The sequence below is a fragment of the Leptodactylus fuscus genome, chromosome 2, assembly GCF_031893055.1.
Source record: "Leptodactylus fuscus isolate aLepFus1 chromosome 2, aLepFus1.hap2, whole genome shotgun sequence".
NCBI classification, from domain to species: domain Eukaryota; kingdom Metazoa; phylum Chordata; class Amphibia; order Anura; family Leptodactylidae; genus Leptodactylus; species Leptodactylus fuscus.
In genome coordinates, this window is record NC_134266.1 from 113,260,734 (window position 1) to 113,286,705 (window position 25,972).

Here is a 25,972-nt window from a genome sequence, read left to right on the forward strand (position 1 = left end):
CAACTGAGTGCCGCTTCTGTGTCATGAATTGATTTGTGCCCATTGAGGCTTTTGCACCCTCTAGTAAAAATGTATATCTACTTCTGTACTACCCAATTTGTTTTCGCAGTTGGTAGCTTAAAGGGATTCTACCATAAAAAGTTTTATTCTCCCTAACACGTTGGAATAGCCTTAAGAAAGTCTATTTGTCTCCTGCCTTTAGATGTCCTCTCCGCCCCGCCGTTCAGTTAAAATCCCATTTTCCACTGGTATGCAAATGAGTTCTCTCGTAGCACTGGGGGCGGGCCCCACTGTCAAACAGCACTTGGGGTGTCCCCAATGCTGCGAGAGAACTCTCCAGCGCCGCTTCCATATTCTTCAGGAACGTCCTCTTCACCGCATTTTCTTCCGGGGGTTGGCTTCAATCTTCTAGGACTAGGGCAAAGACGACTGCGCATGCCTGCGGCAACAAGAAAAATGGCCCCTTACACAGTATTGTAAGTGGCCATTTTCTTGTGGCCGGCCTGTGTCCTTTGCTGAGACCGCTGATTGGCCTCAGTGATCCTGTCTGTCTGTCAAGCATTTGTTACAGACAATTGGCCTATCTAATCGTGTCGACAGTCAGTACTTATTGACTGGTAGCATCTTGGCTGAATCTTATGTATGGCTAGCCCTTGTCTCTGTGACAATACCTCTTAGGGGACATCATTGGGAATTTGGCACAATAGTGACTTGTGTTCTTACACATCTCTGGTTACATTTACAATCGGGGAATTACAAATAAAATGGAAGATAGTCTCACTTGTAAGACCACTGAGCTATTTACACACACCGATTTGTGGATTTTACAATTGAAAGCAGTCACTTTTGAGTCTATACTCAGTGAGATGGTCAAACCGCGTAACTGAGGCTTGTAAAGCCACCTCAGAGGTTGGAACGCCACACAGTCTCTGGAGCAAAGAACTCCAATTCCTCTTCCGTCTGCTTTGCTCCTTTAATTTTAAGCTTTAAGATCTTTGCCCCTCTGAAAGATAAATGTTGTTAGAACTGTAACTAGCTCTAATGTGGATGTGTTTTTTGGAACATTGTCAGTAAAGAACAATGTGGAGATCTCTGAGCCAAAAGCTGAATGGCATGAGGACTCTGAGCGAACGACTATTTTTAACTTCATTTACAAATTCTCGGATCTATGTTTTGGTCTATTAAGATCATGAGTTTGTTTGTAAAAGGTTACCTTAGTTTGATCTGAAGTAATTCACCTCTGTGTTTGGTAATAAATCAGAAATATGGCTTTATGAATGCAGCTTCCATTTTGTTTTCAGTTATTTTGCCTTTAACCCCTTCACTCAAAATCAGGAGCTGAGCCCTGTCCTTACACTGCAGATACCAGTTGTATAAGAGTCAGCACTTGCCGCGGTTAGCACTTTAGATGCTATAGTTAAATGCAACCGCGGGTTCTAAAGTGTGCAGGCCATCTTTAATTGGAGGGCATTGATTGGTTGCCATGACAGCCGGGAGCCTTTTGAAGACTCCCAGGTATGATGATAAAAAAACCCAAACCTTTATTTCAATGAATTTTACTATACACTAGTATTCACTATGAAACTCCTATGATTCAAGGTCCCTGTGGGGTGTGAAAATAAGTTTTAAAAAAAATTTGTGAGGGAAGGGGGTGGGGAGTAAACAAAACCACACTATTCAAATATAAAAATATTTATCCCAAACGGTGAATGTCATAGCAAGAAAAAAATCAAAATGGCTTTTTTTTTTTTAAACATATAAATGAAATGCAGATCAAATAACCTGACCTCCCCCCCCCAAAATGGTATCAATAAAACGTGATTTTGTCCTGTGTAAAACGATTCCATACCCAGCTTCATAAACATAAATATGAAAAATTAAAGGTGTCTCAATATGTTGACACACAAAAAATTATATTTTGATAAGATTTAATTTTTTTTAAAAGGTACTAAAACATTACAAATCTCAGATCTGTCCCTTTTCAGCCAATAGAAGCTCGTAGGTGCTTAGTCTCCACATGCACAAAGCTGTACTCCAGGTTTCCATAACACCCTAGCCATTTTTCTCCACTGCTGTAGGTCAGCTTTAAAGGGGAACGGTGCTGTAGATGACACTTACAGAAGGTCACATACACACAGCTTTACACCAGGTTTCCATAACAACCGATCGCAGTTTTTACACTGATATGCAAACTGAAATCCATATGATCACATGACTCTTATGGACACACACACACACACACACGACATACAAAATGGACCAGTGCAAATATCTGCAATGCTTATGGGGCTACTACGGAAACAAAAAATTAAATATACCCATGCAAAGCCGGGTCCTTCTGCTAGTACTATGTAAATTTGGTATTGCTGTGATCGTACTGACCCATAGAGTATAGGTGCCATGTAATTTTTACCACATAGTGAATGCTGTAAAAATTTAAACCCATAAGACATTGGCGCAAATTGTTTTTTTCTTTCCAAGTTTCATTCTGAATTTCAAACCTCATTCTGAATTATCCAGCTTCCCGGTACATTGTACAGGATATTTAATGGTGCCATTACAAAGTACAATTTGTTTTGCAAATAATAAGCCATCATATGACTCTGAACTGAAAAATGAAAAAATTATGGTGCTTGGAATGTGGGGAGGGAAAAATGAAAATGCAGGAACTAAAATTGGCTTGGTCATAAAGGGGTTAATAATGTTTGTCATTCATAAAACCAGAGTAATCCTAGGAGAGTGTAATGGAGCTCCCTAAACACTGAGGTACTCTGCTGAAATTTTGATCTGAAGTGGTTTTTCTTGGGAGAGGCCCATCAAAAAAATCAACGAATGTGGTATACGCTTCTCTGTTTGTGTTGATTCTTCTAGGCCAGTGAAATGCTGAAGCAATGTGCAAGGAATATGTTGAATCTTACCAGGAGATAAGATAATCTCCTGCTCTGCAGTGAAATGAGAACCACATCCAGATGCAATTTAATTCCACAATTATGTTTCTTTGCTCTAAAAGATGTTTTGTCAGAAGCGAAGGCTGCACAGTTGGTAATGCTTATGTGAGCCGCGGATAGACACTTCTCAATAGCTTCAACAATGGATTCGATCAGTATGATTAACAGCGGACAAATCGAGAAAGCGCCTGTATTAACACATGAGAATCTTCAGGGCTGAGGAGCATTGGGAAACATTGATACTCCTGATCTCAGCTTCCATTAGCGCTCTGTGAATACCGTATACACTCGAGTATAAGCCGACCCAAATATAAGCCAAGGCCCCTAATTTTACCACAAAAACTGGGAAAACTTATTGACTGGTGTATAAGCCTTGGGGGGGGGGGGAAAGGTGTAAGGGAAGGGAATGCAGCAGCTACTGGAAAATTTCAAAAATTAAAATGGTCAGAGTTTTTGGGTGCAGTAGTTTCTGGGTGCTGGGAAAGGGGAGGGGGTGTTTTGGTTGTCTGTCTGCCCCTTCCCTGAGCTTGAAGACTTTTTTTTTTTTTTTTTTGTCTCCCCCCCCCCACTTGGAATTCATCCTGGCTGAATATAGGGAATCTGCAGTGCTCCTATTAACCCCTTCCCGACAGAACAGGAGCACTGCAGATCCCCTATATTCAGTAGAGTGGGCACTTTCAGACACAGGGATATCTAATATGTATGTGTTTCACAGTCATTTTCTACTGTTATATGTATCCTAGGGAAAGGAGGGTTTTAGAACGTTTATTTTTGTAAAGCTTCCTTTTTTTCACTATTTTATGGGAGATTCTATACATTGCTATTGCGGCTGGTCATAGACCCCCCCCCCCCCTTCCCAAAAGAAAAAAAAAAAATTTCTTACTTGACACGAGTATAAGCCGAGGGGGGTTTTGTCAGTACAAAAACTGTGCTGAAAAATTCGGCTTATGCTCGAGTATATACGGTATCTTGCTGTTTGCTATTTTCGGACAATATACTTCACTAAAATAGTACACAATGTTTTCTAATAATGAAACTTTACTGTGTGTGAGATATATTGGATAGAGATAGATACTAATCCATATCAGTGTCTATCCGAGAGATGTCTCTTTCCGAGATGCATGTCTATCCGAGATGCATGTCTCTATCTGAGATATCTATCTGTTATATTCTAGTACAGTATTTCAGAATGAATAATTCACTGTTACAGGCCAAATTCTTAGCTGGTATAAGGCAACTCCAAACAAGTTCATTTCTGAGAACTGCTGTGTGTGTGTCTGGACTTGTACATGAATATATCAGGAATATGAAAACACCAAGGACTAATGTGACCATGTTTGTCAGTGCTGTTGGATCTGGGAGGAGGGCTGGAGCTGCAGTGTCTGTCTCCAGTTGAAAGCATGGGAGCTTTGATGGATATTGATCCTTTCTTGGCCTCCTCCTCCTGTCCTGCTCCGTACAGCAGGAGGTGACACAAAGCTTTTATGTGATCCGGTTACTGGATCATTACAGGCAACCACCTCCTTTACCGCTACCTCAGTGGCAGGAAACTGTAGATAAAGGCCAGGGGTTTTATTCCTGTAAATGCTCTTTACATTTTTTTTAACTTTCAAAATGAAAGGGTGACCTCATGGTGCGTAGCCCACTTATCCGAAACCTAGCGATTTAACTCGCACTGCATACACTATTTTTCACTAAGAAATAGTGCAACGAGCAACCGTTGTGAAACACATTTGTAAGACGCTTTATTCTTAGACTATGTTCACATTTATGTTGAGACTGCCAGACTTTCTGCATGAAATTGGCAGGCAAAAAAGTCCACATTCAGTTTAAAAACATTCCCAGCAAGACTCCATTATAGCCAGAGAATAACCCTTTTTACGAGTGTTGCTTTCTCACTACAATTTGTATCATATTAGTCGGACAAACTTGAATTCCAGGGTGATCCTTTTATGGCCCATGGGAGCGTGCTATTTGAAACGGGAGTTTCGAATAGTACTCGCTCATCTCTATTTATGGGTAAAGTGTAGTTATTAGACTTTGTCCATATATGAAAATATGCATTTTAATTGGAAAATGGGACTGGTGAAAGCTACAAGCGAGGAAGATGGTAATCTCAGAATACAGCTGTGGAGCTGCGCACGTCACATGCTAACAGACCAAATTCCTAGGATAGTTTACATTAGGAAGCGCTGAAGACAGAAGGGAGGACCTCTAGAAAGAATGCTACACTTGGATGAACATGTTAAAGTGGGAAGTTTCTCCTGCTTCAGACCTATCTGAATATAGGTGTGCCAGAATAACCTTTGTACAAGCTGCAAGCTTGTAACTTGATATCTTTATCTCTAAATTGAAGCGTGAAAATGAATCCTGCTCAATATATGCCGTTTACTTTTAATGGGTTGAATGGCATAGATCGGTCTTTTTACCAGCCGTACAAACGAACAGAACTTTATTACGTCACCTGTGTGGGTTTTTATGGTTTTGTTTTTACTACTACTACTACTACTACTACTACTACTACTACTACTACTACTACTACTACTACTACTACTACTACTACTACTACTACTACTACTACTACTTCTTCTTCATTCTCTTATAAAGCTGTATAACTGTTAAGGACGCACTGACTGCAGCATTTATCCTCTCTGTGTTGGAGATTGTTGCATAACTTGTTGTTGTTATTGTTGCACTGTTTATTATTATTATTATTTATTTTTTATTTTTTTTATAGCACCATTCATTCCATGGTGCTTTACATTTGGGGGTTTACATACAATACACAAAATATACAGGTAGATATAATACTGACAATGTCCGACTGGCACAGTGAGGTAGAGGGCCCTGCTCGCGAGGGCTTACAATCTATGAGGGAAGGGGGGTAGAGACAGAAGGAGAGGGCAATTTGCTTCTCCCTTTCCTTAAAGGGGGCATGGCGTTGTCGATTTAAGATTTACATTAGTTTATTGTAGTTGGTGCAAATGTTAGTGTGGCCTAGCAAAAGATTTGCCTTTGCAGAAAATATGAAGACTGACCTAAATCTGCCCATCCCCTGTTTGCCCTGCATAACGAAATGAAAAACTATCCCCTTCTGTCAAAAGAATGCATAATTTCAATGCTGTTGGATGGAGTAGTGCCAGCAAATGGTGTCCATAAAATGTCTCGCATTATGATCATATTTGTAGACTAAAAAAAAAATATATATAATTTTTTTTTTATTTTTTTTTTAACTTCCCATGCCAGAATACGTTTAACTGTTCTTGGAGATCTGCGGCATTATATACTACAAGAATGCTCAGTTCACTGAATTCAGCATATTGCTAGCTTTGCTGGTATATGTCCAGGTGCCGGAGATATCACTGCTCTTAGTTTCGGCACTGGTATCCCTCCACTGTCAGAAGGGCGGGCCTTACTGTACCACCCAAAAGTACTCTTGATTAAGGAAGAGCACAGTCGGGGGGAAGGGCATTCCTAACAGCTCTCTAATGGCGCTAGGCTGTAGGACTCGCCCTTCTGGCAGTGGAGGAGTATTGATGCTGAAACTAACAGCACCGATATCGCCGGCACCTGGGTGCATACTGGCAAGGCTGACAATGCATTGAATATAGCACACTGTCAGCTTTCTAGTGCTATATAATACTGTTGATCAGGGGAGTGCATAGAAGAAAGTGCTTATAAATGGGATCTACGTTTAGAATCGCCATCTATTAGGCTATATTCTCATGTCTGTGTTGATTCTTAGCTGAGTTTTTCACAGTCAAGATGACATTCTGAGTGACATTTACTTTTTTTCAGAGCCATTGATTTTTTTCAAAGTAAGAGTTGAATCCAAAATTCACTGAAGGGAGAGTAATCCCAAAACAAGTACCAAAAATAAAAATAAAACTTCACCTTTATTTTTTTGCAGATAAAAAACAACAAAAAAGGTAAAAACACATCTCCGGCAGACCAGGCAATGGAAGCGCCAGATAATTACTGGGTGTGCACTAATCTTTGTGCCACATCCCCTCGGAGGATAGGAAAAGTATGGGCGAGTAAATGTGGTATAAATTCATCTATTCAGCCCTTTCACTAAGAAATCCTACCTCCCTAAAATATACAAAGTATGTCCGGAGTATATTGGAACTGAATTCACACTAGTATCAACCTCCAAAACCCAATATTATAATACAAATAGTGGGAGTATCCACTATTGAGTATCCACTATTGAGGACGATTGATACAAGATAACTGCTGGACAATTGTTTGCGGACAATGCCGCGATGTAATATGGCAAGAGAAAAGGAGGGAGGTACCTGTCAGTACGTAGCCATTCAAGGAGGGGGTGTGTACTCTATTAACATATGGAGCTATTGGTGTGTCATGATAGGCGATGCCAGATTGGCTGAGTAGTATATCGGGGGGCGTGGTTACTGATATAAAAAGACCGGCAGTAACAGGGCACTTCACCGCTGTCTGTGGAGCGGTCCTGCCGGCGGTCAGTGCATCGTACCGCCAGACACTTGCACTATCGTGTGGCTTATGCCACTTTTTTGCAACAAATTGACATACTATATACCCCTGAGGAGTCTCGTATGAGACGAAACGCGTAGGGAAAAAGTTGCAGTAGTAATATGTATGTCTGGGAGCTATGGACTGAATCCTCCATACCCAGTGGTGTAGTTTTTCCGCTATCCCTTCCTGTTGGTGTGGCGTTTAGGCCAGTATCCTCAGGGAGGAAGTGGATACTCCCACTATTTGTATTATAATATTGGGTTTTGGAGGTTGATACTAGTGTGAATTCAGTTCCAATATACTCCGGACATACTTTGTATATTTTAGGGAGGTAGGATTTCTTAGTGAAAGGGCTGAATAGATGAATTTATACCACATTTACTCGCCCATACTTTTCCTATCCTCCGAGGGGATGTGGCACAAAGATTAGTGCACACCCAGTAATTATCTGGCGCTTCCATTGCCTGGTCTGCCGGAGATGTGTTTTTACCTTTTTTGTTGTTTTTTATCTGCAAAAAAATAAAGGTGAAGTTTTATTTTTATTTTTGGTACTTGTTTTGGGATTACTCTCCCTTCAGTGAATTTTGTATAAAGAAAAGTACTAGACATTGAGTAGTCAGTGAATTTATGTCTGTTTTTTGTGCCATTATTGGCGTCCATTTACATCATTAAAGGGATGGCAGGTTTTGTTTTCTCTGCAGTCAATACAGAAAGTTTACTCAGTGAAGCACATAGTGTGTTCTCAGAGGGGGAGTTACCAGTCTCCAGCTTGGGACCTTCCTCCCTTAAGGGGACGTTTCGGCAGTTGACAAAGATCTATAAAGACTATTATAGAAGTTGGTGGGAAGTCCAATCTCTGGATAGCTATATCAAGCATAATATTGTCCCACGTGGGCTAAGGATTACATTATTACCTGCACCAAGGCTTAGATCTAAAGATCTACAAGATAAATGGGATAAGGAAATAACTCTTAGTTCTCTTAAGCTGATGCAGATCTTACTAGAAGAAGAAAAACAACTTCTTAAAAAATTGGAGGTGGAGCTTAATACGGAGAGGGAAAAAGCGAAATCTTTGGCCGAATTGTCAGGCTTTGAGGGGAAAGATAGACAATTACAGCAAGTGATTGAGAAATTTAGCTCTCAAATAAAGGAACGCAAACATTTCCAATTTTTAAGGGATTTACAGGAGTTTAGAGATAAAAAAGCATATGAGATTGTAACCAATCAACAGCAACAACAAAAAATAGCAGCCAGGGACCATCCTTCATCGTCAGAGGGTGAAACAACTGACTCTGAACGGTCCACTACTAGTGCTGCTAATTTGAGATTGACGCCGAGAAACCAATCCCGTGGGAGGAGAGGGAGAGGTAGAGGTTCCACCAAAGAACATTTTTTAGACAAAAATCCCCCCATCTCGAGTCACCTACTGCGGGGCAGGAAGGACAATTGAATACAATGTGTCATCCGTACCCTGAAGAGAGGGATACTTTAAGGGACAATAAGAGTAGGGTCATTAATCTTTCCTCACATGTGTTCACACAGGCAGAGATTGCGTTACTGAGCAAAGGATTATCTTATGTCCCGACAGTTAAATTTAATTCTTTTGACTGGGTTAAGGACATTAATCTTTTTGCCAGGAAATTGAAGTGGAAGAAACATTATATGAAATTGAGGCGTGAAAAATGTGAGGAGGTGGGTTTGGAAGCTACAGATTATGAGGGTCTAAAAGTATTGGAGGACCTTCTTAAAGAATCAGAACAGATAGAAGGAAAAGGCCCATTTACCAATCTGAAAATATCGAGCAAAAAGCAGCCCCCTCCGGGGGATTTTACTCACATTGACCTATTTACCCAGTTGGTGTCGGATGGATTAAGAGAGATGGAGGGAATTAGTAACGAATTGTACCAGTCTAATTTAAGTAAAAATGAGGTGGAAGCCCTACTTGCATTGGAAAGGGACTATAATCTAGTCCTAAAATGCGCTGACAAAGGAGGCAATGTGGTAGCCCTGGACAGGGAAAGATATACAGATATGTGTTGGAGCATGCTAAAAGACACTGATTGTTATGAGATAATCAATAAGGAGATAGTGGGGGAATATAGATCTGAATTGAAGGTAATCCTTGACCATGCATTGCAAGATGGACTTATTGACCAACAAGAGAAGGATTTTTTGTTTCCTCGACATCCAGTACTGGCTACTTTTTACGCACTGCCCAAAATTCATAAGGGGCTGCGGCCTCTTAGGGGTAGACCCATAGTGTCCCAAATTGACAGTCTTACACAGAATCTAAGTATTTATTTGGATAATATACTGAGACCATTTGTTCTGGGACTTACATCATATACTAGGGATACTATGGACGTCCTAAAGAAATTGGATGGTGTGGTGATGGAGGAAGGGAGTGCGTTTGCCAGTCTGGATGTCGAGGCATTATATTCCTCGATCCCACATGCAAAGGGATATGAGGCAGTATGGCATTATCTCAGGTCCAGAAGGGTTCAGCTACAACCTCATAACGAATTGGTTATGAAGTTGCTGGCTTTCGTCCTTGAGAGAAATATTTTTTTGTTTGAGGGGCGGACCTTCCACCAGCTGAGGGGGACGGCGATGGGGAGCCCTGTGGCTCCCACGTACGCCAATCTCTTCCTCGGCTGGTGGGAGGAAACCGTGGTTTTCTCGGACGATGACAGTTGGTGGACTGAACATATTGACCTCTGGTGTCGTTACATCGACGACGTGTTGATTTTGTGGAAGGGGTCTAAAGAACAGTTTGAACGGTTCGTTAGCCAACTTAATATCAATACACTAGGGTTGAGATTTACGGCGGAGTTTGATTTTCACTCTATAACCTTTCTGGACCTTAGGTTGGAAAAAATGCAGGATGGGAAGATAGCCACAACTGTCTTTCGTAAGCCTACTGCAACGAATAGCCTTCTAAATTGGGGGAGCTCTCATCCAACCCCCCTTAAAAGAGGGATCCCTGTAGGACAATTTTTGAGGGCAAGGCGTAATTGCTCCTCAGATTCGGAATTTATTCGAGAATCAAGGGAATTGTCACAGAGGTTTGAGGAGCGAGGATTCCCACGACCAGTGATTCAGGGAGCATTTAGAAAAGCACAAAAGACAGAACGGAAAACACTCCTGGTCCCAAAACCACGTATACAAGGGTCAGAAAGTTGCAGGGTGATTGGCACTTTTGATTCTTGTCATAAGGAGATACGATCCCTGCTACAAAAATATTGGGGCATCCTTAAAGCTGATGCTGAAATAGGTGACTTGTTGGGTGACAAACCCGATGTAACATTTCGACGAGGTCGAAACCTCAAGGACAGGCTGGTCCATAGCCTACTTCCTGAAATTCCTAGAGGGGAGACCTGGCTCTCCGGTGGTAGGAGGGGTGGTACACATAGCTGTGGGAGGTGCACAGCATGTCCATTCATTGATAGGAATAAGGAGTTTGGGAATAAACAAACAGGTAAAACATTTTTTTGTAGGGATTTTGCCACCTGTGCGACCATGGGGGTCGTCTACCTCCTTAGCTGTCCATGTCCAATGGTATATGTAGGAAAAACTATTAGACAGCTAAGAAGGAGAGTGAGAGACCATGTATGTGATGTGCTTAATGAAAGGGACACACCAGTAGCACGTCACTTTAATACCTGTCACGCAGGTTTGGTGACAGGTCTAAAGGTCCAGGTGATCGAGGTGATTAGACCACCAAGGCGGGGAGGGGATTGGGACCGTCTCATTTTACAAAAAGAGACACAATGGATATATAGATTGGATACAGTATCCCCTAAGGGACTGAATGAACAAATGGACTTTTCTTGTTTCATTTAAAAATATGGGGGGTTGTTTTGACTTACCTATATAGTTGTCCATTTCTTTTCCCTGTTTTGGCTGTAATACCTCTAAACGATTGCTCCGTTTCTTCTTTGTAGCCTTCTTTATTGGTATCTCGATACATTTGTTTTGTGTTGGGTAAACTAGATGTCACACATATTGATACATTGGGTTATACCTCTTTGTCCGCTCCGTACTGCGATTTACTTTTTGATACTCAGTAATGCTGTATTGTAAGCATGCAAATACCTGGTGAATATATCCCTTGTCTTGGTATTTTCAGTATACGTGTATAGTCCCCGATTGCATAACTCACCAAGTCTCGCTTATACACCCCCATGATAAGGATTGGGAATGGTGACAGGCTTGGATGCAATACCTCCGCCATTACGAGTCGACTTACCTAATGGTTCCGTAATAAAGTCCCGTGCATGCATGTTAAGTCATTTGTTATACAATCTTGGCTCTAGACTAAGTTTTGGCGCATGCGTGTGATGTCATCCTGTGTAAACATGTTTATGTGTAGTCCTCTATCAATATATTTTGGGAGGATTACGATAATATCTGTAGCATTACATGTGCATCGAATGAATTTTTATCATTCAAGATGAGGACGATTGATACAAGATAACTGCTGGACAATTGTTTGCGGACAATGCCGCGATGTAATATGGCAAGAGAAAAGGAGGGAGGTACCTGTCAGTACGTAGCCATTCAAGGAGGGGGTGTGTACTCTATTAACATATGGAGCTATTGGTGTGTCATGATAGGCGATGCCAGATTGGCTGAGTAGTATATCGGGGGGCGTGGTTACTGATATAAAAAGACCGGCAGTAACAGGGCACTTCACCGCTGTCTGTGGAGCGGTCCTGCCGGCGGTCAGTGCATCGTACCGCCAGACACTTGCACTATCGTGTGGCTTATGCCACTTTTTTGCAACAAATTGACATACTATATACCCCTGAGGAGTCTCGTATGAGACGAAACGCGTAGGGAAAAAGTTGCAGTAGTTATATGTATGTCTGGGAGCTATGGACTGAATCCTCCATACCCAGTGGTGTAGTTTTTCCGCTATCCCTTCCTGTTGGTGTGGCGTTTAGGCCAGTATCCTCAGGGAGGAAGTGGATACTCCCACTATTTGTATTATAATATTGGGTTTTGGAGGTTGATACTAGTGTGAATTCAGTTCCAATATACTCCGGACATACTTTGTATATTTTAGGGAGGTAGGATTTCTTAGTGAAAGGGCTGAATAGATGAATTTATACCACATTTACTCGCCCATACTTTTCCTATCCTCCGAGGGGATGTGGCACAAAGATTAGTGCACACCCAGTAATTATCTGGCGCTTCCATTGCCTGGTCTGCCGGAGATGTGTTTTTACCTTTTTTGTTGTTTTTTATCTGCAAAAAAATAAAGGTGAAGTTTTATTTTTATTTTTGGTACTTGTTTTGGGATTACTCTCCCTTCAGTGAATTTTGTATAAAGAAAAGTACTAGACATTGAGTAGTCAGTGAATTTAAGAGTTGAATCCAGTGGCGTAACTAGGAATGGCGGGGCCCCGTGGTGAACTTTTGACATGCCCGCCCCCCCCCCCCCCCCCGACCGACCGACACCGAAGACCTTGACCGACCCCCCCCCCCCCCCGCCGCATTCCTTCGTGCTCTATTATGCCCCATAGTGGCCTCAAGACACAGTATTGTCCCCCTCAGTTGCCCCTGCACACAGTATTTTACCCCATTGTGGCCCCTGCACACAGGATAATGCCCCATAATGAACAATTATACTCTGGGGTATTTTCAGACCCCAGAGTATAATAATCGGAGACAGAGTGGAGATACAGACATAAAAAAAAAAAAAAAAAAAAAAAAAGTCACCTGTCTCTGTCTTCGCTGCAGTCTTTGGCGGCCATCTTTAATAAGCACGGATGTCACATGACATGTCACTTGACATTTCATGCCCTCCCTCCAACTGCCCCCAGTTTCATGCACCCCTTACCTCTACCCCCATTTTCATTTCCTCCCCTCCATCTCTGCCCCTAGGTTTCTGTTGCTCCTCAATTGCTCCACACTATATATACACACACACACACACACACACACACACACACTCTTTCCATCCTGCATCTCACACCCCCCTCCCCTTCAGTACCTAGCACTACATCTCTCCTTCTCTTCATCTCTTCCAGGACTGCACGGGCTATAAAGAATCGCCCACCTAGTCATGTGACGGCTGACATCACACAAGGTCCTTCAGCACAAGCTTTCCCCGCTCTTATTGCAGTTACAACATATTGTCTGTTATAAGAGCAGGGGTAGCGGCTGTCGCCGGGCCCCTTAATGTCCCAGGCCCTGTGGCAGCTGCTACCACTGCTACCCCGGTAGTTACGCCCCTGCTCGGGGGTCCGAAAAGACCCCCTGAGTATGATAGCAGCGGTAGCAGCTGTCACCGGGCCCCTAATGTCCCGGGCCCTGTGGCAGCTGCCTCTGCTGCTATGGCGGTAGTTACGCCACTGGTGGGATCTATGTAAAGCCATGTTTCCAATCTGTCAAAAAGTAAAGCATATTTTTGCAACTATTAATAACATGGCTTCTTGCTTACAGAGGACCTTTTATCACCTGCACCAGATTAATTTTCTATCCTTTTAATAGGTGCTGTTCAGACACAGTTGCAATTTTTCCTGTAGCCTCCACCATTCCTGAGCAGTGTTTGAAGAATTAGCCTCATGTTGTCATTTATGGAAGCACGATGTCATTTAATGGAGATATGCAGTTTGTTGATTAAAGTCCAAATCCATTTTCACAATGGTGAATATGGATGGGAAATATTTCAGTGTGATGCTCCAACAAGCTATTTGTGTTGGTGGTATGGAAGGATGAATAAGGTCCTGTGAATGGGAGACTTTCAGTCTGGCATCCAGGTGCCTGGGGGTACATGGTACAGATTTCCATGCTCCCTTGCTTAAAATGGGTTGTCATAAGGTATAATTAATAAAAGTGGTTGTACGACGTGTCATTAAAATACTAAACTGTGCTTTACCCACATTTCAATGCCAGCAGTGAAGGTGCATTGGTCTTGTGTACATATAGCACGCCATTGCTGCAAAGAAAGTATATGACTGCTGCAGTAACTAAAGCAGTGATACTACTATGTATGCCACATCTTCACTACAGGAGATCCGTAGCATCAGAGTATTGGTACTGGTTTTTATAATTCTGTTATGGTTGATGGTGTTTTACAACATTTCTTTCATTTGTCCTCTAATAAACTGAGAATTCAGTATCCAAAAAAAAAACAAAAAACTTGTCAAATCCAGCCTAATGTTAGCAGTACAAGTCAACCCTGATAACTTGTTTCAAGATCAAGTGACTGTCATGACCCAGTCTGCCCACTACACGGAGAAGTGAGCCATTTCCTATCTGCTACATTCTCCCTGTTTTGGCTGAATAGGCCGCATTTTCTATAGCAGGAGGAGCAGAGCAGACTCGCGTACCGAACTCTTTCCCCCAAAACAATAAAAAAAATTTTAATCATGTAACTGCTCATTGACTGCTTAGGAGTCCAGTGGTTGGTCCTACTCTAGTGGTTGACAGTCTTCCCTAGATAACTGTGTAGAAAAGTCTCTGTCATTCACTGGACTCCGAAGCACAGGAAAAAAAAAGGGATGTAAATGAAAGGCTATACTGAATCATTTCACTCAAAACTTCCTGCTCTGTACAATTCTACACACAGATAGGACTGCTAAGTAACAGTACAGTGAATGAATATGCACTATCTTGGTCCTCTTGACTGCATCTATCTAGTTCTTCAAATTTTTTAGGAGGTTTAACTCCTTTTCTAGTACATAGAAAGAAAAACACATTAAGGCTGGGGCCCCACGGGCCGGAAACGCTGCGATTTTTTTCCGGTAACAGCAAAGTGGATGGGATTCGTGCGAATCCCATACCCACTTTGCGTTAAAATCCGCAGTGTGAACACGCTGCGGTTTCCAAAACCGGCACTGTTTTGGAAATTGCAGCATGTTATCTATATCTACGGAAACGCTGGCACCTTTCCCGTAGATATAATGGTAACAAAGTCCATGGAGGAAAGGGTAAGCTCACAGAAGTATTTTGGTTAGGATTTTGAAATCAATGAGAGCCGCTCAGGTCTTTTTTTCCGGTAGCCATTTGTTCCAGCTCCCGAAAAAAGAAGCGAGACGCTAATTCTTCGGGTGGAGTCGCCTCGTGATTCGGCCTGAAGACACTCCCTCCTCCAGACTAGGCCCATTCATTGGGCCTAATCCGGAGCAGAGTGCGCGAATGGATGCCAGTACAGTGCACTGGCTTTCAGTTGCGGCTACCTGATTTTTATTCCGCCTCAGGTTCCGGACCAAAAAACCCTGTATGAACTTACCCTAAACTTTCTGTTCAAAGAACTGCGGGAATAACTGCGATGCGTTGCTGCCAAGGTTGTTCCCGCAGCGCTTTAGAGTGGTGTTTCCGGCCCGTGGGGCCTTAGCCTATGAGTTTAGAGTTGCTATCTTCAGCCGGCTGCACTAAAGAATTTTTAAAATTTTTATTTATTTAAGCAATATTTATTAGACTTCATTGACTTACTGGAATTTATAATTGTGAATAACACAGGTTTCCCATTTATAATATATAGCATGGAAGACTTTTATATTTAGCAGATGCAGTTATTTCCTAAAAGCAAAAGTAGAAGTTGGTGTTTTATGTAATTTTTAATATGACACAAAGCTGGTTTTAGAGATTCTTGCATGAATTTTTATTTATAAAGGAATTAGAAAATTACAGCTTACTGTAAATGTGTTAGTATGCCATGAGAAGGCAGTAGTGAGCAGCAAGGGTTAAAATTATAGAAATGCATGTCATATATCAAAAGCAAGGACACTGAACAGCCTAGCCAGATGTCTGCCTCCTAGCTATAAATGTGGAAAACCATTCCTGTGCAAGCTCAACACGCCACAAAAAAACTTTGGCTACAGTCTATAAATATGATATATAGGCTTTGTCTAACTTTCCTTTTAAATGCATTTTGCTACACTGTGAGGTAGGAACCTCTAGAACGTTAAAGGAGAAGTCAGTCATAAAGGACGTGTAGTAAATAAAGTAGATTGGTCTGTCCCTGCCGATCTTTTACAAAGTAATGGGCACTTACAGCCTCATGAAATCTGTGAGTGTTGTAAAATGATGAAAAACCTTGTTTGAACAATTTATAGGAATAGAAGAATGGAAAAGCTACACAGGTAGGTCTTGTGAACAACGCACCCATCTCCAAATCGAGATAGGGGATATGTACTGTATGTGTTAGGTAGAGGTCTGACAGCTGCAACCCCTTTCAATTCTCTGAACTGCAGTCCTTTGTACCCCAAATTGTAGCAGTGCCTGCATTGCTGCTCTGATACTTGGTGGGAATACTGGACGTTGTTGAGCGCTGTACTTGGCTTCCCATAGAAATGAATGGAGTAGCAGTATAAATCACCAACAAGAAAAAGAACGCTCAACTCGGGAAGTATGAAGATATGTTGAGACCTGGTAAGGTTGCACGGAAATACCCAACTGTCGTGTGGTCAATTAAGTATGAATCTTGAAAAAAGTTTTTTCCAGCAGACTATGTAAAATAAAACTTTTACTTGATAAAAAGATAAAACATGGATATTACATCACCATTTGGAGAAACAGGAGCATAGCTAGATAGCTGACACGTTTCGGGACCGTAGTGCTTGTGGTCCCTTACTCCTAGCAGTATGTCTGGGTGATTCTGGAAGAAACATGCAAGTCATGACTGGTGAGAATCCCAGCCGTCCATCCCTCTCCACCCATCCCTCCCCTTTTGGGTATGGAGTAAGTTGTAAACTTGGCACAACCCGTATATAGTGTTTATGAACAACCAATGATTGTATATGATCTGGTGTATGTTTGTTGGTAAGAAAAATGTGTTGTCCCCTACTAAGGATATATTTGAAGGGGTTGTCCATGAATAAATATGAATCTGTTGCATCTGGTTTTCACTTGGAATCATTGAATAATGCTCCTCTGTCCAGATACTGCTGTTTATATCCATTTATGACTGTCCACTTAATGTGTCCATTGCCGATGGATACATATGCCGAGTTGCACACTAAGATGATCATCTTATACAAGAGTAGCAGACTCATTCCTGCCTGTGCTGAGCAACCAATAAAGTCTGCTTACTAGAAGCTGCTTCTGACCAGTACTGAACACTACAAGTAGACTTTGTGAGAGGGAATAAAAAGAACAGGGGGCACCATTACAAGCCTGTATTCTCTGTATCAGTATCTAGACACAGAAGTTTTTTATTTTATTTTATCCAATTAAAAACTTTTTTTCCCCTCTTTCCTCTCCTTCTTCTTTCTTCTGCCATCTTTCTTTACTCCTCCCTGCACCCCCTTCCTCTCTCCTTCCCTTCCACCCCCTTGCACCTAATATGGCTGGACCTTCCCGGAATTTTCTGGCAGTCTGTTGTAATTGTTGTTGTGTTTTCATTGTTGTACTGTTCATACTCGTGTCTTTCTTTTGAGTTTGCTGTGTTTTTGAGGGGTTATTCTCAGTCTATTTTAGACCTTATTGTGTCTTAAAATCTTGCAATAAAACTTTGAATTGAAAAAAAAAAACAACAAAAAACGTAATTATGTGATTCAACAGTAAATATTTAATTTTGAGACTAGGTCTTTAAGCAGACCTCAGTAACTGATAAGGGTGATGTGTTGCAAGAGGTTGACTGTCGCCCCTTACATATGTCTGTTATACATAACACGAAGATTGCTGTGACAATTAGATTGCTTTATTCATGAGCATTTGTTAACAATAGCTTTGTAGTGTCACATTTTTCTTTGGAATGTTTGCTTTTATTCTCAACAATAATGGAAAGGGTCTCAGACTTGGAAGGTTAGATTTAGAAGTCCACTCCGTTTTATTTTTGAGTCCAGCATCTCCTAACTTTCTTGACTCCAGATATTCCAGCACTTTACTCTTTACTACAACTGCAAAAGATCAGATTGATGAAATCATTTTATGTATATAGCACTGTTAATTCCATAGTGCCTTACATTTGAGGGTTTATGTACAGTACACAAAATATACAGACAAATATAATACTAACAATGACCGACTGGAACCGTGGGATAGGGGGAACAGGGCGGGATAGAGAAAAAAAAATAAAATATATATATATATATATATATATATATATATATATATATATATATATATATATGTCTTTTACTTTCCTATGCAACAACTCATTGGACATTCAGGAATTCTATGCCTCAAGTCAGCTTTGTAACTGCATGTAACAGTCACGACATGTTTGAACAGGAAGGTGTGCCTGCCACTCCTGCAGTTGTCAGAAAACACTAGCAATGCAAAGACTGGACATGATTTATTTCACTTGTTTTTTGTCTTTTACATTAGGAATAGAGATGAGCGAACACTAAAATGTTCGAGGTTCGAAATTCGATTCGAACAGCCGCTCACTGTTCGTGTGTTCGAATGGGTTTCGAACCCCATTATAGTCTATGGGGAACATAAACTCGTTAAGGGGGAAACCCAAATTCGTGTCTGGAGGGTCACCAAGTCCACTATGACACCCCAGGAAATGATACCAACACCCTGGAATGACACTGGGACAGCAGGGGAAGCATGTCTGGGGGCATAAAAGTCACTTTATTTAATGGAAATCCCTGTCAGTTTGCGATTTTCGCAAGCTAACTTTTCCCCATAGAAATGCATTGGCCAGTGCTGATTGGCCAGAGTACGGAACTCGACCAATCAGCGCTGGCTCTGCTGGAGGAGGCGGAGTCTAAGATCGCTCCACACCAGTCTCCATTCAGGTCCGACCTTAGACTCCGCCTCCTCCGGCAGAGCCAGCGCTGATTGGCCGAAGGCTGGCCAATGCATTCCTATGCGAATGCAGAGACTTAGCAGTGCTGAGTCAGTTTTGCTCAACTACACATCTGATGCACACTCGGCACTGCTACATCAGATGTAGCAATCTGATGTAGCAGAGCCGAGGGTGCACTAGAACCCCTGTGCAAACTCAGTTCACGCTAATAGAATGCATTGGCCAGCGCTGATTGGCTCCACACCAGTCTCCATTCAGGTCCGACCTTAGACTCCGCCTCCTCCAGCAGAGCCAGCGCTGATTGGCCGAATTCCGTACTCTGGCCAATCAGCACTGGCTAATGCATTGTATTGGCGTGATGAAGCAGTGCTGAATGTGTGTGCTTAGCACACACATTCAGCTCTACTTCATCGGGCTAATAGAATGCATTGGGCAATCAGCGCTGGCCAATGCATTCTATTAGCTTGATGAAGCAGAGTGTGCACAAGGGTTCAAGCGCACCCTCGGCTCTGATGTAGCAGAGCCGAGGGTGCGCTTGAACCCTTGTGCAGCCTCGGCTCTGCTACATCAGAGCCGAGGGTGCGCTTGAACCCTTGTGCACACTCTGCTTCATCAAGCTAATAGAATGCATTGGCCAGCACTGATTGGCCAGAGTACGGAATTCGGCCAATCAGCGCTGGCCAATGCATCCCTATGGGAAAAAGTTTATCTCACAAAAATCACAATTACACACCCGATAGAGCCCCAAAAAGTTATTTTTAATAACATTCCCCCCTAAATAAAGGTTATCCCTAGCTATCCCTGCCTGTACAGCTATCCCTGTCTCATAGTCACAAAGTTCACATTCTCATATGACCCGGATTTGAAATCCACTATTCGTCTAAAATGGAGGTCACCTGATTTCGGCAGCCAATGACTTTTTCCAATTTTTTTTAAATGCCCCCGGTGTCGTAGTTCCTGTCCCACCTCCCCTGCGCTGTTATTGGTGCAAAAAAGGCGCCAGGGAAGGTGGGAGGGGAATCGAATTTTGGCGCACTTTACCACGCGGTGTTCGATTCGATTCGAACATGGCGAACACCCTGATATCCGATCGAACATGTGTTCGATAGAACACTGTTCGCTCATCTCTAATTAGGAACAAAAGAACTTCATGAAATTCTCACCATTCGGTAACAAAGCATAAAATCAAGCAAAGAAATCAAACCATAAATGTCCTTAAATTATGCGTATTAATGAGAAATGACAGGTACAACGTATTGAACACTCCTTACTGAAATTTTTTTAATACTTTGTACAAATCTTTTGCTAGTGGTACACATTGCTGAGGTGTGATTCTTCTACACAAACACTCAAATCGTGAAGGTTTCATGGGCTTCTATAAACACTGAGCTTTAGCTCCTTCCTTCCTAGTTGTTACCAGTTTATGGTGAAATGATGTCCTTTCCACTTCCGGATTATGGCTCCAACAGTGCTCAATGGAACCTTCAGTAGTTTAGAAATTCTTCTGTAACCAATGCGATCAGTATTTTTTGCAACAATAAGGTCACTAAGGTATTGATAGCTCACTAGTTTTACCCATCATAAGAAGTTTGTTTTGTGGCACCTTTAGTGAAAAATATCTGCTGGTTCAACAGAAGGCCTATAAAAAGTTGTCTCATTACTAAGCAGCAGGCTTGCTTTCTAATACTGTGCAAAAAGCCATGGAAAGTCATGACTCCATCTGAAATCTTTTTTTTTCATGTGTTCAATGTATAAATATTTTTTTCACTGTGTCATTTAATCTTATAACATAATTTATGGACATTTATGGTTTGATTTCTGTTGGTGCATAGATTGGATGGGTTGTTAATGACATGTTGGTAAGAATTTCATGCCAATAGCTCCTTAAATTATATTTACTTAGAAAATTGGTGATGTGTTCAATACTTTTTCATCCACTGTATGTACACCTCGATTAGGTGCATCTCACTTCAGCACACATACTGGGGTATGAAATGACCTTCTTGGTAAATTACTCAATATGCAATGACTTATTTTTCATTGTTTAACTGAAGAAATGTCTAATCCAGGGGTAGGGAACGTATGGCTCTCCAGCTGTTGCAAAACTACAACTCCCAGCATGCATACTTGCTCTGCTGTTCTTGGAACTCACATGGAAGTGAGTGGAGCATGTTGGGAGTTGTAGTTTCACAGCAGCTGGAGAGCCAAAGGTTCCCTATCCCTGGTCTAATCCATAATACTGCGACACAGAACCACTTCAGTGTGGTAGCCAAGTATATGTAGATCTGGTCTTAGATTGGCTGCTTAGTTATTGACATGTTGTGTCTTCATACTGATAGATTGTTACCCAACAGTGGAAACTCAATTTGACATTGATTCCTCTATCTTGTGTGAGAAGGTGACAGCAGAGTGCTGGATATCACCCCCAGATTTCTGACCGATATGTGGTTCAGGGTGGGTCTGGAGTAGGCCTCAGCCCAGGTGTGGGTCCTGAGCATTTTTACTGGCCCAGAAAAGGCTGCAGAGCCTGCACTTCAGGGCAGATCCTGAGAGCGAAAGGAAGTGCCTGGGTCTGTTCTGACACGGAGTCTGGTAACACTGTATTGCACCTTTTTTTTTTTTCTTTCTTTTTTTTTTCCTTCCCTTCCTCACATGGCTGGTAGCAAGCCACACGAACAGTTAGTACTTATCGTATAGATAGCTCTCAGGCGAGCAGGGTTTGGTTTCACATCCTTTGCCTGAAGTTAACGCGGTATTTTATTTTGTGCCTGACTTGAAGGTTTATTTATTTTGCTGGGTTTTTTTTTCTAAATAAACCTGTTTGCGACAAGATTTTGTGTCGCTGTCTCTGACTGGGTCCACACTATTGCTGCTACCAAGCTACCGTCCTCACACTTGTTAGGGGAAAATGTAGGTATACCAATGCCAGAATTATCACTGTCTCTATATCTCTCCCTACTAACCATTATCATTCCACCCCCAGTTACCTTACCTTACTTTGTGTTCCCTGTCTACATTATTTTGTTCTCTCCATCTGTTATTGTAGATAAATACACTTAGGATCCAAATACATTTCCAAGGTCACACTTGCTTTTCCAGTAAGCTTTTAAAGCTGCTCTCACTCAGATGCAAAGGTTTCCTCTGCGTGGGAGCCAAAAAAAAAGGGGGCAATATACTGTGAGGCTAAAATAAATAAATAGGCATTAGGGTTATGGGCAATTATTTCCATGAGCCCACAATGACTGCATCAAGTGGAGGATGACCCTTGATCTCTGAAGGGACAGAAATTGGGGGAACGTTATAACCCTATTCCTGCGTCCTTCCACCAGTGTCTTACAAATGATTACACTGGAAGGAAAAATGCCACCCAAATGATATGTTGCTTCATATCCCCCCCCCAAAAAAAATAAATAAAAATAAAATAAAATATTTAAAAAAAATTAATGTATATACAAGGGTGTGAATAAATATATCCGTCATGGTGGATTGTAAAATATGGTATACTTGGTTTGATTATACAATTCATACCCACGTGATTTATTGGGTGTACAGAAGAACTCTTAACTTCTTAACTGTTCTCTTCACATCTAACAAATGTCACTGTTTCCCTCAGTCAGACTTTGAGTTTTAACAAAAAGAGGGAAGAGTAATTTCCTGGTCTCTCTGTAGGGCTGAAACCACCTTAGGGAGGAAATTCTGATCAAACTTGGAAACCCTTTATTCGTCTGTTATTCGGCGTGGATCTCTCATACATAAACAGCAACCTCCTTACTGTATACTAAATGGTGGCTTACCTGCCCCAGCATATGACCTCACTTCTGTTTGTTGCACTCCTTCCAGCAGTCAAATCAGGTGACCACTTCTGGTCATGGGTCCCATGCGATAAGTCTCTTCTGCTTGACCACAGTGACGTAATTGGTCGTGGTCAGCACTCCAGGAGAGTCCTACCATGTGCTCCGCTGAGACCGGCCATTGTCGAGTGGACACTACAGCTCCTCCTCCTCTTCCTCCTCCTCTTTAACCCCAAATAAGCTGCAGGAGGGAGAGTAAAAAAAACCGAAGGATAGAGAAGAACCTCACTACCCACAAGGCACTATCTACCAGGAAGAAAAAAGCTATTTAAGGCTAAAGCCCCACATTGCAGAAAAGCAGCTTTTTTTGTTACAGACTTGAGCCAAAGCCAGGAGTAGAAGATAGAAGTATCAGAGCTTTCTATATATTTCCCATTCCTTTTGTAGCCATTCTTGACTCTGGCTCAAAAAACCACAATGAATTCTGCAACAACAACAAAAAAGCTGTGTTTCCGCAACGTGAGGCCTCAGCCTTATGTAGTTTTCCCCTCCCAAGAAGAGAAACCCCTCACCCCTTTGGGACAGGAAACACTGGTGTTCATACAAGGGTCAAGGGTTAACCTCCACTTGAGGCCGTCGTGGGGGAGATTATGGAAAAAAGGTGCAAAATAAATTCTTTGCTCCTCAATCAGGTGTTTAACCCCTTAAGCACCATACTATTATGTTGCACTGAACCTAGGAGCTATGGCTGGGGTATAACTTCTGGGTGTCTGCTGTTTTACACCACATTAACCACTCATATGCTTTGATCAATAGTATCACGGCATATGGATGATTAGGAGGCAAGATCGACCCTCCACCCCTCTGATACCCGCAATGATATCATGGAGTTGCAAAGCAAGTATTGCAGTAAGTTGCACTGGGAATCATTATACGGTGACCCCAGGCAAATTGTCTAGTAAAAATTGAATAAATAGTTTTATTTACTAAAACACAAACCAATATAAATATAGTATTGCTGTAATTGTAATGACCCACAAACAAAGTTGCCATGCGGCGGAGATAAATTATTAAATATATTTTAAAAAAAAAAGTTAAGCATTAACATCAAAACTACCCTAAGGAAACCTTAGCACTGTAGGAGAGGAAACATAACATCCAAATAAAACAACAATAAAGAATTGTTAGACTGGGACCATCTTCTATGGGGAAATTAACTCTGCACATGGTAACTAACAGGTTTCCGTGCCGGTCGTATCCCAGACGCTACTTAACTAGTAAAGAAAAAAAAAAGTCCGGTAAGAAAAATAAGATGGAAATTTGGGTTAAGAAAAGAAGCCGAAACATCTGGATTATCACAGATCTGTGTGGTTAAAAAAAGCTGGAAGAACAAGTAGCTATAAAACCACATTACTGGTTGAGCAATGGGTTACTTAATCAGTTGGGGTGTTTGCTTCCTCCTTCAGGAAGTGTTGCTGTCTCTTGTGAGGGCAAATTTGTTGTCATGTTGGGACCAGGCGGAATGGGAGCACCTACAATGCCAGCAAAGTGTAGCTGATCATGTGACACAACAGTATGGCTGAAAGGAAAGTTTCTGTGAGAATGATGTGCTGCGGTCTCTGAGAAGCTGCAGCAGGGGACGAAGAACTCATGGTTGATGAAGAGATGTCCATGTCCTCGTACAGCTGTACCTGAGCCTCCTGAAAGTTTTATGAATAAAATAATGTCCCCTGGAGGGGCATGCAATTGCTTGAGACAGTGTGCCCTATGTGCTCAGTCAATCAGAACTGGGGTAGTATCGGGACTAGGCAAGGACCAAATTAGAGCATCTGTAAAGTAGCAAAAACTACTCCTTGTAGATCATGGAGAGCAGTGGCATTGGATGAGGTATAGGGAGGGTTTGCAGCTAGTGCAGGCGATGAGCCATCTGTGCTCAACAAGGCAATTTATACCCTGCAAGTGTATTTAACCTCTGTAATGAACCACTGAAAGTCCTATCAGGTAGGCAATTTGCAAATGTGGGACCACAGGTCAATTGAGGCCGGTCGGTGAGAGCCAGGTTTATCAGTTTCAGCTATTACAAAGAGTGGTGTATAGAAGGGGGGCCCAATGATGGTGTGTGGGCCAATTTTTAATAAGCAGATGCAGAGTACTTGTGGTTTGTTGTATCATCCACAGGGGGCACAAGGCCATACAACTCCAAGTTGGCAGCTTTTGCTTGAGGGAGGAAGTGTCTCTTGAGTGTTGTGGGATCACTGTAGGTACAGCTAATGAATCCCTCCTCTGTGGGTCTATATAGGTCAGCAGGGGTGGGGTTCTAGAAGTGTGAACAGGAGCAGGGAAGTCTGCTGGCAGTAAAGCTTTCTTGCCCGTTAAGAGCAAGCAGTTTACAGAATTCGATCCTTCTTCGGTGCTGTGTGGTGCAAGAGGACTGGCTAAGGAGGCAATACAGTGGGGCTGCCAGGTCTCTATTGCAGCTGAGAGCTCAGTGGAGCCAGCACGGTATTGTAGAGGAAGGCTAGCTGTCCATTTCTAGGATTGGCACTGAGCAGTGCTGACCCCCAGGTTAAGGAATATCTCAAGGGTGAAAGGTGAATGCAGTGAGGTTGCCTCAAAGGGTGACTTAAAGGGGTTGCCCAGGCAAAAATGGGCACCCTGTTTTAAGTTTTAAATAGGCTGGAAAAAGGGGGGGGGTCGGGGAGAAAAAAAAATCATACTTTCCTTTCCATGGTGCTCCAGTGCCTCTCTGCACAGCCAGTGAACAATTTCACTTTGCTGGGAGGACTTCCCCTTCTTTCCTCCCATCTTTCATATTCATGTTTCCACCATGTGGATTCATGTCTGGGAATAAGATTAGTAGTGAGATACTAATGATCACTACACCCCTTAATAAATTCTTTGAGGGGTGCAGTTTTTAAAATAGGGTCATTCCTTAGGGGATTCCACTTTTCTGGTACCACTGTAGGTCTGCAAACATGACATGGCCTCCAGATACCAAACATCTAAATCTGTACTCCAAAAGC

General features: G+C 42.1%; 1 protein-coding gene across 1 annotated transcript in view; it reads left to right on the forward strand.

Moving 5' to 3' along the window:
• Positions 1 to 25,972, forward strand: part of RPS6KA1 (ribosomal protein S6 kinase A1) — a 98,967-nt gene that overhangs the window by 22,434 nt on the left and 50,561 nt on the right. The window lies entirely within an intron of this gene.